Source organism: Triticum urartu, chromosome 7A (genome assembly GCF_056163025.1).
Source record: "Triticum urartu cultivar PI428250 chromosome 7A, HENAU_Tu73, whole genome shotgun sequence".
Classification (NCBI taxonomy): domain Eukaryota; kingdom Viridiplantae; phylum Streptophyta; class Magnoliopsida; order Poales; family Poaceae; genus Triticum; species Triticum urartu.
In genome coordinates, this window is record NC_141879.1 from 7,998,159 (window position 1) to 8,014,575 (window position 16,417).

Sequence of the window (16,417 nt, forward strand, 5' to 3'; positions counted from 1 at the left end):
TTTTCCATCTTTGTTTTCCTTAGAAAAAGTCCATTTTACTACCCTGAACAAAGTTGGTGGTTCACATTACCTCTGATCTATTTTTTTGCTCTTTTCATCCCTAAACAAACCCATACCGAACAAAAAAAAACCTGGGTGGTTTGTCTTGACTTGCAGCTGACGTGGCTCTGGTCAATGGTGGTTTTGACCTGCGGGTGGGGCCATGAGGATTAACTTAACCAAAACAGGAAATTAGCCATGTGGTTAATTAGGCAGCGGGACCCGCTTGGCAGTGACTCAAGAGCTGGATTAACTAAGTGCAAATGATAGGTTTAGCCGGTGGCTAACCGGAGCATGGCAGACATCACCGGGTGGCCGATTCCGGTGGAGGCTGGATGCGCGCGTGGGCTCTGCGTGACCAGCGCGACGAGGCGTGGCGGCTGGTTGCAGCAGCGGGTGCCGGGGTGGCTGGTGCTGGCGGCGGCACTCGGGTGCATGCGGGCAACTGTGAAGGAGCATGCAGACGAGCAAGATGAGTAGGGGTGGAAACTACGGGGCAGCAGGAGCTTGCTGGACAGCACGTGGCGGCTGGGAGAGCTTCGCAGCGACGAGCTCATCTGCAATGGCGGACGGCGGCTTCGGTCATGGCGGCTACCTTAGTTGGAGGACGAAATTGACGAAGGGGGAAGAGGGTAAATGGGCAGGAGCTCACAGTGAAGTCGTAGGGCACCTTTTCTGGTCCGGGGAGGCTCTGAAGTGTCCGAATCGACAGCGGCGATCTTCAGATGCCAACGAGGAAGACGACAACGGTTAGCGCGATGCAGTGTGTCCGAGCTCGAGTTCTTCTTCGGAGATGTTCAAGGCGTCTAGGCGGAGCTCCTGGACATGTTGGTGTGGCAAGAGGTGGCCGGTGGCCACGAGGACAGAGGGTGGCGGCGACGTTTTCTCTCGGAGACACTCGGGGGAGAGAGCTAAAGAAGGGGAGAGGGAGCTGCGAAAGAGGGAAGAGGTAGAGGAGGCCGTGCACTTCTTTAGGTCGCGAAGAAAGGCGCGGGGACGCACTGGACATCGAAAAGCAGGAGGTGGCCGTCGACGCACGAACGCCCACAACGCAACGTCCTCCTGGCGAGGGGTTGAAGACAACCCTGCCACTCGCTGGGTTGGGTTGGGCCGAAACTTCCAACAGGTGAGGCGCAAGTACAGTACTTCTTGTCTATTTCTTAGATTTAAAAAAACTGACGAGTGGGACCCACACATAGGTCAAATACCACCTTTGACCATGTCCACGTCAGCATCCGGTTTGGGCAAACCACCCAGGTTTTTTTTGTCTGGTATGGGATTGTTTAGGGGGGTAACCGAAAAAACGTCAAGGGGTAATGTGAACCACCAACTTTGTTTAGGGTAGTAAAATGGACTTTTTCTTTTCCTTATTTCAATCATCCACAAATGTAATGGTAGTATATAAATATATCCTCTCGTCTACATCTTGATTCTAAAGATGAAGAATTTCAAGTATCTCAAACAGTAAACTGTTTTATCATCTCCTCTTCCCTGTGTAGATGCTTCTGGTGGATTTGAATGGAGAACGCGCTATAAGATAATTGAAGGAATTTGTCAGGGTTTAAATTATCTTCATCAGAATCGTATTCTTCATTTGGACCTAAACCCTGAAAACATACTTATGGATGATAATATGGTTCCCAAAATTGGTGACTTTTGTCTTCTAACGTGTTTTAGTCAACAACAAACCCATGCTACAAGACTAGCCGGAAGAATGTAAGCGGCTAAACCTCTTGAAAGCTCCTTCTTCACTTACAAATTATATATTCATTTCGTTCTCTCGTTTCATGCAGGGGATATATGCCACCAGAATACTTCAATGGAACCCTCACGTTCCAAACAGACATATACAGTCTTGGTGTTATAATCATGGAGATGCTAACAGGGAAGAAGGGATATTGTGATGTTGAAGATGTATGAATTTATATAACCGTTCCATATATATATATATATATATATATATATATATATATATATATATATATATATATATATATATGTATGTATGTATGTATATAAATTTGTACTTATGGAAGCGCATGCAGCACCGCTAAGCACAAAATAGCTGCAAAATTTTACACCCCATTCATTCCTGCATGTTAATGTAAACCTGTAGTTATGCAAATGGGCAAAAATTAATGCAGTCTTTGAAATGCTTTAACACTATCTTTTTATTTCTATTTGTTTTGTTTGACCGAACATCAAAATACAGATTACACAGCGTTAGAACAGTTGGGTGCAGTTTACATTTCAGGTATAAAAAAAAGTTGTTAGTTAATTTGATATTTATGTGGTGTGCACATTAACATCATATTTATGGGGTTTGTAGACTACATTCTCAGTCGCTGATTAGATAGAAGTTTATCCTTTCATTAACCTACATCTCACTATTTGATATCGCAGATACTCGAAAGTTGGAGTAACAGAATCGACATGTCACTGGAACTGGAACAAGTACGAGTATGTGCTAAGATAGGGATAGAGTGCACTGACTTCAACCCAGTGAGGAGACCAACTATACATCATATAATTGATAGGCTTGTCGAAGTGGAAATCGACGAATAGGGTTACAAAATTGTGTGTTCATCAGTAAGGCAGGTCAGTTCACCGACGACACTTTCGACCATCTTTACTTTTCAGAGCTTGCGTGCATTTATTTCACTCTTCTTGCTCTGAAGTCTGAACTGGCGGATGATGTAGAGCCTGTCGTTGGTTGTCAAACAGGCAGAAAAGCCTTCCTGCTGTCCCACAGAAAGAAAAGAAAGAAAAATGCTTCCTGCTAACTTTAGGACGAAGGTGCAGATAATCCATGACGCAGAAGCTCTTAGGTGAGTTCCTTAATTAAAGCCTTCCTGCTTGAGTAGTTTTTGTTTCACTGTTTAATATCTTGTCCTTTAACAGCGCACCAGAATTCACAATGTATGATTTGGAATTCAGGGTACTTGCTAATGAAAGAAGTGATGAGCAAGAACTAACAGTCGTCCACATCTTGATGATAGTCCAATCAGTTGCGCGTCCCATTCATTCGTGCCCGGCACTGTGACTTGGTTAAGTCTTGAGTTAGTTTTCCCTGCGGTCACTTGGAGATCATAGGCGGTAACCAAAATCATGCCTCCAAATTCTCACAGGTTTACCATCCCTTGTTCTCCAAACAGGACCATTTTGTGCACCACGTCCAAAGTCCAAAGCATGCTCCTGCAAACTGTATCCGTAATGAGGGCCATATTCTTCTTTGAGCGCTGCAGTGAGGCAGAGGCAGCCGAAGCTCTGACTGTTCTCTTCGGTCTGACTGTGCTACAGTCATCAACAGAGTGCGTTCATGGGATGCTTGCTACAGCAGACACGGAAGAATCTATCGTGAGTTCGTGACATAGCCATCTCCGGCGAGCAACTCTCAAGCTGCGGGTTTATGAAGATCGGCGAAACGAAGAAGCGCATGATATGTTGATAATCTTGCTAGAACCAATGGTGGCGGGGCAGAGCAATCGTGTGGACTTAAACTGTACTCAAGCGATGAAGTACGGCAATCATGTGAAACAGTAGTGCGCCACTACTCTCAGTGAGTCGTCGGAAAACAACTCAACAAGAGAATTCATCTCCAAATAGGCATATGCAATTTCAACGACATTTTTATTTTTGAGAAATAAAACAATGGATTAGAAAATTCATCGAACACTGTGCATTTCATTCTTCTTTTTCCCAAAGGTGACGCGAACGATAGGGGCGGATCTACACCCCAGGGCCAACCCTGCCATCCCGTAAAAGTCCGTTGAAGCTGCCCGTATCTTTAGCATTATTGGCCCAAGCTCGCATAGTGCTCTACTGCTCTTTTTTAGCTACTCACTCTGTTCCATAATGTAGTGAATATTTTTTTTTGAAAAGTCAAACTTCTCCAACTTTGACAAGTTTGTGAAGAAAAACATTTATATCTAGAATGTCAAACATTTATATCATTAGATTCATCATAGGACGTAGTTTCACATTTTATATATTAGGTATTGTAGATATAAATAGTTTTCTCTATAAACTCATCTTGTCTCACATTTATCCCTTGTCTCCTCCAGAAAATATGGACTCACTTCACTTGCGGCGCCGAGGCAAAGAAGGTTGTATTGTGCCCCCTTATTTCCTTCTCCCGATTGCATGTTAATTTCATTTTCTTGCAACGAGGGAGGAACGTAACACACACTGTTCATTAGTACTTTGATTCATGGTGTACAGCCCATTCCCTCGCGTCGCCCTCTCGAGGGCGACTCGGGGGCGACCGATCTCGCCGTCCGCCACCCCCCTTCTCGATCTCTTCCCTCGGCGCCGCCGGAGACGGGTGCCGGGTCATCGGCGCGGTCGCCGATGAGGGTGGCGGCGAGGCCCTCGGCCGCGACGCCGCTCAGGCTCGGGCCTAGGGTTTGAGGCGGCGGCCTCTGCTAGTGAGGGCGGCGTCGTCCTGGGCGGGCAGCGCTCGCCGGTGTTGAGGGCGGCGTCCACTCGGCCGCGCGGGCGGCGAGTTGGCGGTGGATGCGGGCGCCGCGTTGGAGGGATCCCTTGCTGCTCTCCTTCGCTAGATCTGAAGACGGCGCCTCTGTGCTGCTGCTTCCTCCTCGTCAGTCCCGCCGAATCCGGTGGCTGACTGCGCGGATGTGGGGTTGCGAGCTCTGGATCGGAGTAATTTCTTGGCCGGCTGCAGCGGCCACGACGCCGGCGGTGCTCCGGGTGCTGTTTCCTTCTTGAAGGCGGCTTCGAGATCTAGCTCCCTCCCCCTCGTCCTCCCCTGTACCCGGGTGAAAACCCACAACTTTTGTTGGGCGGCGGCGGTGCTCAGCTCCGTCACCTTCTTGAAGGCGCCGCTTTGGGTCCGCCGGGAGGTGGGACAGCTGCAGCGCGTTCTTGGCGTTTCTGATGGCGACGGTTCTCTCTTTAATGGTGTCGCTTCGCCATGGCGGTCGGCTGGTCCGGCTCTCGCGGTGATTGTGGTGCTCAACTCTTCGCCGTGTCTTCCTGGGGTGCTCCCGTTCAGAGAGGCTGGAGGTGGAGCGACTTCGTCTTGCACGGAGCTTCGGTGGAGATGTCAAGTCATGCCTGACCGACAGGTGCTACGCTTTGTCATGCCTGGTCGGCAGGTGCTACGCATGATAGATCTTCCAAAGACTTCAAGCTGTGTCTGCTGGTGGTACTTGGCAGCATGGTGCTGAGGTATATCAGTGGCGACCGCGACGTGCTCAGCTGTTTGCGCGCAGGGAGGAGGTGCCGTTGGGCGCCGTGGTGGCGTCGACGATAGCTGGACCGAGCAAGGTTGATGCATCAGTATAGTTCTGAAGATGGAGCGGTGGCAGTTGGCGGCGGCGGCCACTGAGTGCACGTCGGACCGGTGAGACCCATGCCCGGCAGGCGTCCTGGATGGGACCCCAGGTCTTAGATGTTAGGTTTGGCTGCGATGTCTGTTTGGTATTAGGCCCAGGCTATCTGCGCCCCTTCATTAACTGTATAGGTGTAGCGACAGTCTGTTGCTTAGATGGCGGCTTTAGTCTTACTGTTGTATTTTTTGTAAGGTCTTGTGAGAATAATTAATAAAATGGCCGTATGCATCGCCTAGATGCAGAGTCCGGGAGTCATCCTCCTTTTCTAAAAAAAAGATACTTTGACTCATTATTTCCTTTTGCCCCTGAACATGCATAATGCTCATCATTATCAGGTTGTTTGGCTGAGAGAGTATCGAACTCTCGAGGACAAGTCCAGCACCGTTAATCGAGACACTGGTGTTAAGTGTTAAACAAAGTCTTACTCAGATGATCCTCAAGTACCACTGCCCTGGGCAGAGGATGGCTGTTGCAAAGCCTGAATATAAAAAAGATCATTGAAGAGAGATTGGTGAGTGATATGCCAGCTTCTCATGGTTTGCCTGTTTTTTTTAATAACTTTAAGACTTTTATAACTACCAAACGTTCGGATTTTAGCAATAGACAAGAACGATTCTTTTTTCACTTTAATTATATACATGCATGCATTACAATGACTAATTTTTCTTTCATGTGCACTCCTCCCTCTAATTACATGCATATATGCACTAAAGGACGAAAAGCTGATGTCATCCTAAATTCCTTTTTTTCAAACTTTAAAATGTTTTGTAGTTCAAATCGTCGCTCCGATTGAAAAACCGTCTTCACAAAAAAAATTGTCTCGACGAGATCTTCGAAACTAGATCCCATGTTGATATGTTCTAACGACTTTTTTTTCAGACCAAAAATTACCACATTTGGACTACGTAAGTTATCACTTCTGTCATACATAAGTTACCGTGTCATTTACACAAAAGTTTTTCGTTGTATGTTTTCAACAAACTTTTATCTCAGGGTTAAAAAGTGATTATGATGTTTGTAGTGAGTTATCGGCTTTATTGTTTATATTACCATGTTGCACAAAAGTTATCGGGGTATATTTTTTGACAATTTTCATTCCTTCGGTCAAAAAATTACCACGATATTTCTATATGAGTTATCAACTCTTATGTGCGTGTATTATCATGTTGTTTACACATGAGTTATGGAGGTATTTTTTAACAACATTTTTCCCCAGTATATTTCGACGACTTTTTACGGACAAAAAGTTACCATGCTTATAATACGTAAATTATCACATCTGTGGTACATAAGTTATCAGCTTGTTTCCACAAAAAATACCGGGGCATAAAAATGATTTCTCTTACCTTCTCCCCACATGCATGCATACACTAAAGGACATAAAAAGCTAATGTCGTCCTACATTCTTCTATTTCGAAACTCAATTTTTTAATCAAAAAACCGTTGGTCTGATCAAAAAGTCGTTTTAACATAAAAAATCTTACGTGACGGGAAATTCGAAAGTAGGTTCTATGTTGGTATATCCTCGATGAGTTTTTTGGTAAATAAGTTACCAGGCTTGGATTAAGTAATTTATCAACTTTGTTGTGCATATATTACCATGTCATTTACACGTGAGCTGTCATGATGTTTTTTAACAACTTTTTTCCAGATCAAAAAGTTACCACGCCTTGGCTAAGTAAGTTATCGGCTCTGCTCTGCTTATATTATCATGCTAATACACATGAGTTATCGATGGTGCTTTTCAATAACTTTTTTCCGAGTCAAATAGTTACCACGTCCGGGCTAAATAAATGATAAGCTCTGTTGTGCATATATTACCGTGCTAGCACACATGAGTCACGGGTTTTTCCATGAGTCAAAATAGTTACCACGTCTGGGCTAAATAAGTTATCAGCTCTGATGTGCGTACATTACCATGCTAATACACATGAGTTATCAACTCTATTTCAACAATACCCCGTCCCTCGTTCAAAGTTTATCACAATATTTGTATCTAAGTTATCAGTCTTGCTGTGCATAAATTATCATCATATTTACAAAAAGAAGTTATATAAGTCTAGGAGGCGAAACATTTATTTCTCTAAAAAATGATCATCTGTACAATAAGGAGACAAGTACAAACACAACACATCGTTCCTTAAAAAACTTGGTCCAGATGGTTCTTCTCATTGTGGAAAACATTGTTGTTTTCCCACGTTTGAATAAATAAATATTAGCTAACCTGTACATAAAATACAAAAGCCAGTCTTAGCCCAGGTGGTGGTGCACTGGTATCCCATGGAGCAGAGCGTGTGTTCGACTCCCTGGAGGTGCACTTTTTTCTTTGCCATATCTTTTCACGCGCGGGAAGCATAACGGGTGGTTGGGCCCGCGCCAGAAACGGATCGGGCGGCGAGCGAGGGAGAAATTATCGCGCGGGGAATCAGGATCGAACGGCAGTCAGATCGTTCGGATCTATTCCCTAATTCCGAACGTTCGCTCGTTACTTTTATCGATAACTTTATTTATCATCATTTTTTGCTGTGACTCCTCTTTTTCAGAAAATACCTGCCTGTATGATTCAACTGTGATGGAGTTAATGTGGGGCGTAGAGTTTTCGATAACTGCTACTAGTCCGTGCCGGACAGGGAAACCAATCGGTGTTAATCCCAACAGCAATTAGCTCGCATACTCTAACGACGTTGCAACGTTTTGGAGTACGGAAAAATATATCCTTTGCTTTAATGATGAAGGAATACTCTTTGTATCCAGGTCAATGAGCGGATTGTCATGTTGGCTCACGTCTTGTTTCAGTGTGACCCTTTTGAGAATGAGAAGTCTGGAGAGTTGCATCATGCAGCTGCTCTCATTAAGGATGTATCCGGCATCGACACCGATGGTTGGGGCTCACGGAAGATTGCAACAGCTCTGAATAAGACATGGTGCATTGAAAGAGCTGGCAAATCCTGCAAGGTAAGTTACTGTATGTACTACTATTTTTTGAATGTGTCCCCAGCTGCATGCAGTGCATTTCTTGGGAAATTTCACTCTTTCAAATAAATGTCTACATGTCAGATTTCAGAAGACGAAGTATCAAGGTTGGTCAATGATGCAGATAAATATGAAGTTAAGCTGGATAAGGATGCTTGTTTGAAAGTCTCTAGACAAATGCTGCAAGTTTATGATTTTAGGGCTCATGTAAAAAAATTATTGAAAGGATGTGTTTTGCGGGCTAAGGAAGCATATGAAGCTGAATAAGCGCAAGTGCCTGAGAAGCTAACGAACCATAAGCTCACGGCTATTTTTTTTCTTATTCCGGTGATCTTTATGATGTATCTTGGGTGAGCTACTCTCAGCCTGACATGGCCAGTAGTACTCTGCCCAACATTGTATCGTTTGGCTATCAAGAAACACTGAAGTTCTAATTAAGTTTAAGCGATAATCATGAACCATAAGGCATCGGGCAAAAGACGGCCATCTTCTTCAGCAATCCTATGGTCCCATGTGTTTTCCTCTCCGCAGTCTTGCAACAAGGACCCTTGCGAGGAGAGTGAGAGAGGCAGGACCAAGAGCCGGCCAGCTGCACTGGCCCTCCACACGGAGACAGGCAGCGTGATGGTGATCCATCCAACACAAACACATGCTGCATCCTCAGTTGCTTTGTGTTAGATGTGTATAGTTTCTTTTCGATATATCCTCATTGTATAAGGGGTTTTCTGCATTTTACCACACATGTATATGTAATGGTCTCTCAGTAAAAGATTAGTTGCTGATTATCCAACATGATATCAGATGTCAAGCTAGCCCTTTCCCCCCGCACGATGCAACCCCGTGCGTCCCGTACCTAGTCTGCCTGCCTTCGGCCGCCGCTGTCTCCGGCCATCTTCTCAGGCCGCCGCCGTATCCGTCAACCTCCTCTCTGGCCTCGTCGTCCCCCCCCCCCTCTCTCTCTCTCTCTTTCTCTGGTCGAGACGCTGCTGCCTGCTGCTGTTCCGGGCGCAGCAGCCGCCCGTAGCCCGTTAGGACGTCGCTCCATTCCGTCCAGCCGCCGCTGCCCCGGCAAGTCTGGCCGCCGTCGCCGCCCCCGGCTGGTCCTGGCTGCCGTCGCCGCCCCCGGCTGATTCCGGCCGCCGTCGCCGCCCCCGGCTCGAGCGCTCCCCTGGTTCGGGCCGCCTCCGTTGCCGTTGCGCACGGGTCGCTGCCCCAGCCACCAGCGTCGATTCCCTCCCGCTCGAGCACTCCCCTGCTGGCCTAGCGTGCTCTTCTGCCCGATCCAGATCGGGTGGACTGTGGTCGTTGACTCTCTTCCAGCATGGGCTGAGCGAGCGAGCGTGCAGGCAAGCGAGCAGGTGCCCAATCCCTTGATCCCGCTCGATCCAGGTCGGGTCTCTGCTGACCCGTTGACTCCAAAAAAAGAGGAAAAGAACAGAGGGAGCTCCTCATGTCTTCTTCGAGCTATGTCGTTGTTCATCGGTGCTCGGTAATCTTCAATGGCACCAACTATGATAAGTTTGCAGGTTTCATGCGCATCCAGATGCGCGGCCTTCTGTTGTGGGGTGTTCTCTCTGGTGACGTACCCTGTCCGCCCTGCCATGTTGCTCCGGTGGCTCCTACCCCGCTGGTTCTGCCGGTTCTTGTTGCTGATGCTTCTCAGGCAGATCGGGATGCAGCCAAGGCTCTTGATGATGCGGCGGTTGATGCTTATGATTAGCAGGTATCCGCCTATTCTGATGCTCTCTCCGTCTATCGAGATGATTTGTCTGCTTACACTCAGTGGTGCAATGATGATGCTCAACCTGATGCTGTTCTCACTGCAAGTGTCCTCCCTCAGTTTGCTTCGGAGTTCATGGGTATTGATACGTCTCCATCGTATCTACTTTTTCAAACACTTTTGCTCTTGTTTTGGACTCTAACTTGTATGATTTGAATGGAACTAACCCGGACTGACGCTGTTTTCAGCAGAATTGCCATGACGTTGTTTTATGTGCAAAAAAAAGTTCTCGTAATGACCTGAAACTCCACGGGATGTCTTATAAAAAATAATAAAAAATTCTCGCCAAAGATGAAGACCAGAGGGCCCACACCTTGTCCACGAGGGTGGGGGGCGCCCCCCCTAGGGCGCGCCCCCTACCTCATGGGCCCCCTGGACACCTTCCAACGCCAACTCCAACTCTATATATTGGCTTTCGGAGAGAAAAAAATAAGAGAGAAGAAATCATCGCGTTTTACGATACGAAGCCGCCGCCAAGCCCTAAAACCTCTCGGGAGGGCTGATCTGAAGTCCGTTCGGGGCTCCGGAGAGGGGGATTCGTCGCCGTCGTCATCATCAACCATCCTCCATCACCAATTTCATGATGCTCACCGCCGTGCGTGAGTAATTCCATCGTAGGCTTGCTGGACGGTGATGGGTTGGATGAGATTTATCATGTAATTGAGTTAGTTTTGTTAGGGTTTGATCCCTAGTATCCACTATATTCTGAGATTGATGTTGCTATGACTTTGCTATGCTTAATGCTTGTCACTAGGGCCCGAGTGCCATGATTTCAGATCTGAACCTATTATGTTTTCATGAATATATGTGAGTTCTTGATCCTATCTTGCAAGTCTATAGTCACCTACTATGTGTTATGATCCGGCAACCCCGAAGTGACAATAATCGGGACCACTCCCGGTGATGACCATAGTTTGAGGAGTTCATGTATTCACTATGTGCTAATGCTTTGTTCCGGTTCTCTATTAAAAGGAGGCCTTAATATCCCTTAGTTTCCATTAGGACCCCGCTGCCATGGGAGGGTAGGACAAAAGATGTCATGCAAGTTCTTTTCTATAAGCACGTATGACTATATTCGGAATACATGCCTACATTACATTGATGAATTGGAGCTAATTCTGTGTCACCCTTTGTTATGACTGTTACATGTTGAACCGCATCCGGCATAATTATCCATCACTGATCCGGTGTCTACGAGTTTTCCATATACTGGTTCTCTCTTATTTACTTTCCCGTTGCTATTGTTACAATCACTACAAAATACCAAAAATATTTACTATTGCTTGCACTACTTTTTGTTACCGTTACCACCACTATCATATTACTTTGCTACTAAACACTTTGCTGCAGATACTAAGTTTCCATGTGTGGTTGAATTGACAACTCAGCTGCTAATACTTGAGAATATTCTTTGGCTCCCCTTGTATCGAATCAATAAATTTGGGTTGAATACTCTACCCTCAAAAACTGTTGCGATCCCCTATACTTGTGGGTTATCAGGTATCGGCACTGTCGCAGCGATGTGGTCCTACCTTTGTCAGCGCTATCAGCTCTCTGGCGATGCTCTATACCTTTTTGTGGTGCGTCAGGAGCATGCTCTTCAGCAGGGTGACTCGTCTATTGATGAGTTCTATTCACAGTGCTCTGCATCTGGCGTCAGCTTGACTCACTGCGGACAGTTGTTTGTGGCACTTGCCGTTGCTGTCAGACTACGCAGTCTGACTTGGAGATTCAGAGGGTTCATGAGTTCTTATCTCGCCTCCGATCTGAGTTTGAGCCTCGTCGTGCTCACCTGCTTGCTCGTGGTCGTGTTCCTATCTCGGAGGTGTTTGCCGAGCTTCGTGCTGAGGAGACCCGCCTTCGCTCTGCTGGGTTACTTGCTGCTCCGTCAGTGTTGGCTGCTAGAGTTCCTGTGGCGTCTGCTCGTCTTACTGCTCCACCGCTCCTGCCTACTCCTTCAGGGGGTGGGTTGTAACACCCCGGACACACCCGCCGGTGGTTGTTACTCCTGGTGGGATCTAGACTGGCCCCACAGATCAATACTAGTCTTTTCTGCGCACTTTGTCCTCACTCATGCGCACCCGGGAGCAACTTCCCGGTCGGTCACCCATCCTCACACTACTTCAAGCTGAGCACGCTTAACTTTGGAGTTCTGTCCGAATGGGCTCCCGGAAAAGAAGGAATTCCTTATTGATATGAGTAGTCTATCATCACTAATAAGCCAGGCTATCACATACACCCCCACTCAGAGGAACCGACGTCCTCGTCGGGTCACAGGAACGCTCCCTCTTGGAACATACGTCTGTGCTTCCAGTCCAGTACATGTGTCATGTCGGGTGCCACGACGGGTCATAAACGTCATGAACAACATGACCACGCACCTGTCCGCAACCATCCGTGTAACCGCGAGGGTCGGCTCTGATACCAACTTGTAACGCCCCGGACACACCCGCCGGTGGTTGTTACTCCTGGCGGGATCTAGATTGGCCCCACAGATCAATACTAGTCTTTTCTGCGCACTTTGTCCTCACCCGTGCACACCCGGGAGCAACTTCCCGGTCGGTCACCCATCCTCACATTACTTCAAGCTGAGCACGCTTAACTTTGGAGTTCTGTCCGAATGGGCTCCCAGAAAAGAAGGAATTCCTTATTGATATGAGTAGTCTATCATCCCTAAGAAGCCAGGCTATCACATGGGTCACCCTCCTTATGCTGAGAAGGGCACGTCGCGTCATGACACCTTCTATGGATACTACTCCAGGTCAGGTCACCCCGGAATCTGATTGTCGCCAGAAGAAGCATGACCAGAGGCGCTCCTCTTCCAGTGGGACTCCTGCGTCTTCCTTGACTCCGTCACTCACTAACGAGGACATTGTACGGCTCAAGAATTTGCTTGCTTGCTCTGGTTCTTCATCGACGGGTTCTGCTGCTGCTGTGACTGCTTCCACCACACCGCCAGCATCTACACCGTCAGGTACATCTTCGTGGGTTTTGGACTCTGGAGCTTCCTTTCATATGTCCTCTGATTCTTCAGCTTTGTCCTCTCTTCGCCCTCTTGATTCTTCTATTAATGTCCTTACTGCCGATGGCACATCTCTTCCTGTTGCTAGTCGTGGTATTCTTTTCACTCCGTCCTTTTCTGTCCCGAGCATTTCACATGTTCCTCGTCTTACCATGAATCTTTTTTCTGCTGCTCAACTTACTGATTCTGGTTATCGTGTCATTCTTGATACCGACTCTTGCTCCATTCAGGATCGTCGCACCAAGGCTTTGGTTGGTGCTGGCCCCCGGCGCCGTGAGTCAGCGGATCTTTGGGAGGTTGACTGGCTTTGTGTTCCTTCCGCTGTCACCACTTCTGCAAGCTCTCATGCTCTTGCTGTCTCTTCGTTTGCGTCCTTCCAGCAGTGGCATCATCGCCTTGGTCACATCTGTGGCTCTCGCTTGTCTTCTTTAGTTCGTCAGGGCCTTTTAGGGTCTGTATCTGGAGATGTCTCCTTACATTGTAATGGTTGCAGACTTGGCAAACAGACCAAGTTACCTTATCCTACCAGTGAGTCGGTATCTCAGCGTCCTTTTGACTTAGTTCATTCTCATGTCTGGGGTCCTGCTCCCTTTGATTTGAAAGGTGGCCATCGCTACTATGTTTTTTTTATTGATGATTTCTCTCGCTACACTTGGCTCTACTTCATGAAATCTCGTAGCGAGGTTCTCCCTATATACAAATGTTTTGCTGCCATGGTTCACACCCACTTTTCCACGCATATTCGCACTTTTTGTGCTGACTCCGCTGGAGAGTTTATCTCCCAACTATTGCGTGGTTTTCTCGCGGAACAGGGTACTCTTGCCCAGTGCTCTTGTCCTGGTGCTCATGCTCATAATGGCGTTGCAGAACGTAAGCATCATCATTTGCTTGAGACGGCTCATGCACTGATGATCGCCGCTTCCCTTCCCCCACATTTTTGGGCTGAGGCTGTTTCTACGTCCACCTACCTCATCAGCATTCAGCCATCGACTGCCCTACAAGGTGGTATTCCTATGGAGTATCTCACTGGTCGTTCTCCTGACTACTCCGCCTTTCGTATGTTTGAATGTGTGTGCTATGTCCTTCTTGCCCCGCGAGAACGCACCAAACTGACTGCTCAGTCGGTTGAGTGTGTTTTCCTTGGCTACAGTGATGAGCACAAGGGCTATCGCTGTTGGGATCCTGTTGGACGTCGCTTGCGCATCTCGCGTGATGTGACCTTTGACGAGTCTCGCCCTTACTACCCAGGTCCTTCTTCCTCAAGCTTCTTTGTGGACGATATTTCTTTTCTTCTTCTCCCCGATACACCTCACCATGTGCCTCATGTTTCACCTCTTCCTACTCCTTCCCCTCTCATTCCTTCTCATTCACCACCGACACCATCTTCCCCATCCTACTCCTCCACCTCTCCACCATCATCTCCAGTCTATCACCCTCTCTCACCGTTTCCTCTCCACTATACTCGTCGCCCTTGTTCTGAGGATGCTTCTACTGACGCGCCTTCCACCTCTGGTGCTCCTCCCGTCATGCCTCCCCCAGTTCATAACCTCCGTGCTCGGCCTCACCCCCGCCTGATCACTATTCTCCTGATCGATATGGTCTCTCTGTTATTGCTGAGCCCACTTTCTATCAAACTGCCATGACTCAGCCTGAATGGCAGCTTGCGATGGCCGAAGAGCTTGCTGCCCTTGAGCGCTCTGGCACATAGGATCTGGTTTCGCTTCCTTCCGATGTTCATCCCATCACCTGCAAGTGGGTCTACAAGATTAAGACTCGCTCTGATGGTTCTCTTGAGCGCTACAAAGCGCGTCTTGTGGCTCGTGGTTTTCAACAGGAGCAGGGACGCGATTATGATGAGACATTCGCTCATGTGGCTCACATGACCACTGTTCGCACTCTTCTTGCCGTGGCCTCTGTTCGTCATTGGTCTATCTCTCAACTTGATGTTCAGAACGCCTTCCTCAACGACGAGTTGCGTGAGGAGGTCTATATGTAGCCACCACCGGGGTACTACGCTCCTGATGGTATGGTATGTAGACTTCGCCGCTCCCTCTATGGTCTTAAACAGGCCCCTGGTTTGAGCGCTTCGCCTCTGTGGTGACTGCCGCTGGTTTCTTGCCCAGTGACCATGATCCCGCGCTGTTTGTTCACACGTCTCCTCATGGCCGGACTCTTCTCCTTCTTTATGTGGATGACATGATCATCACTGGTGACGACTCTGACTACATTGCCTTTGTTAAGGCTCGCCTTCGCGACCAGTTCCTCATGACTGATCTTGGTCCGCTTCGCTATTTTCTTGGAATTGAGATCTCCTCGACCTCTGATGGCTTCTACATCTCCCCAGAAAAATACATTCAGGATCTTCTTGCTCGCGCTGCTCTCAGTGATGAGCGCACTGTTGTGACTCCTATGGAGCTCAACGTTCAGCTTTGTGCCTCTGATGGTGACCCTCTTCCTAATCCCACTCGCTATCGTCACCTCGTTGGCAGCCTTGTCTATCTTGCTATTACGCGTCCTGACATCTCCTATCCTGTCCACATCCTGAGTCAGTTTGTCTCAGCTCCCACCTCTGTCCATTATAGTCACCTCCTCCGTGTTCTACGATATCTTCGTGGCACGATCTCTCAGCGCCTTTTCTTTCCCCGCTCCAGCTCTCTTCAGCTCCAGGCCTACTCTGATGCTACCCTGGGCTAGTGATCCCTCTGATCGACGCTCGCTGTTTGCTTACTGTGTCTTTCTCGGTGGCTCTCTTATTTCGGGCGATTTGATAATTTGCCACCCCTTACTTCCCCCTTTCACAATTTGCCACCCATTGTCTCAATGACGGGCGGGCCCGGGCCCCACCTGTCATTCCGGGGGGGGGGGGGGGGGCAAATTATGAAAGGGGGAGGTAAGGGATGGCAAATTATCAAATTTGCCCTTATTTCCTAGAAGACAAAGAAACAGACTGCAGTTTCTCGCTCGAATACAGAGGCTGAGTTGCGAGCCATGGCTATGTTGACGGCTGAGGTGATCTGGTTACGATGGTTACTTGAGGATTTTGGTGTGTCTGCTACTACCTCGACTCCCTTACTGTCACACAGTACCGGTGCTATCAGTATTGCGCGTGACCTGGTGAAGCATGAGCTCACCAAGCACATCGGTGTGGATGCCCACTTTGTGCGTGCTGCTGTGCAGGATCAAACTCTCGCTCTTCACTATGTGCCCTCTGAGTTCCAGTTGGCTGACTTCTTCACGAAGACACAGACT

The 16,417-nt window shown here is 47.9% G+C and overlaps 1 pseudogene; it reads left to right on the forward strand.

Moving 5' to 3' along the window:
- The first annotated feature begins 333 nt into the window (after positions 1 to 333).
- LOC125547235 (uncharacterized) lies at positions 334 to 8,633 on the forward strand (annotated as a pseudogene).
- Positions 8,634 to 16,417: the final 7,784 nt, after the last annotated feature.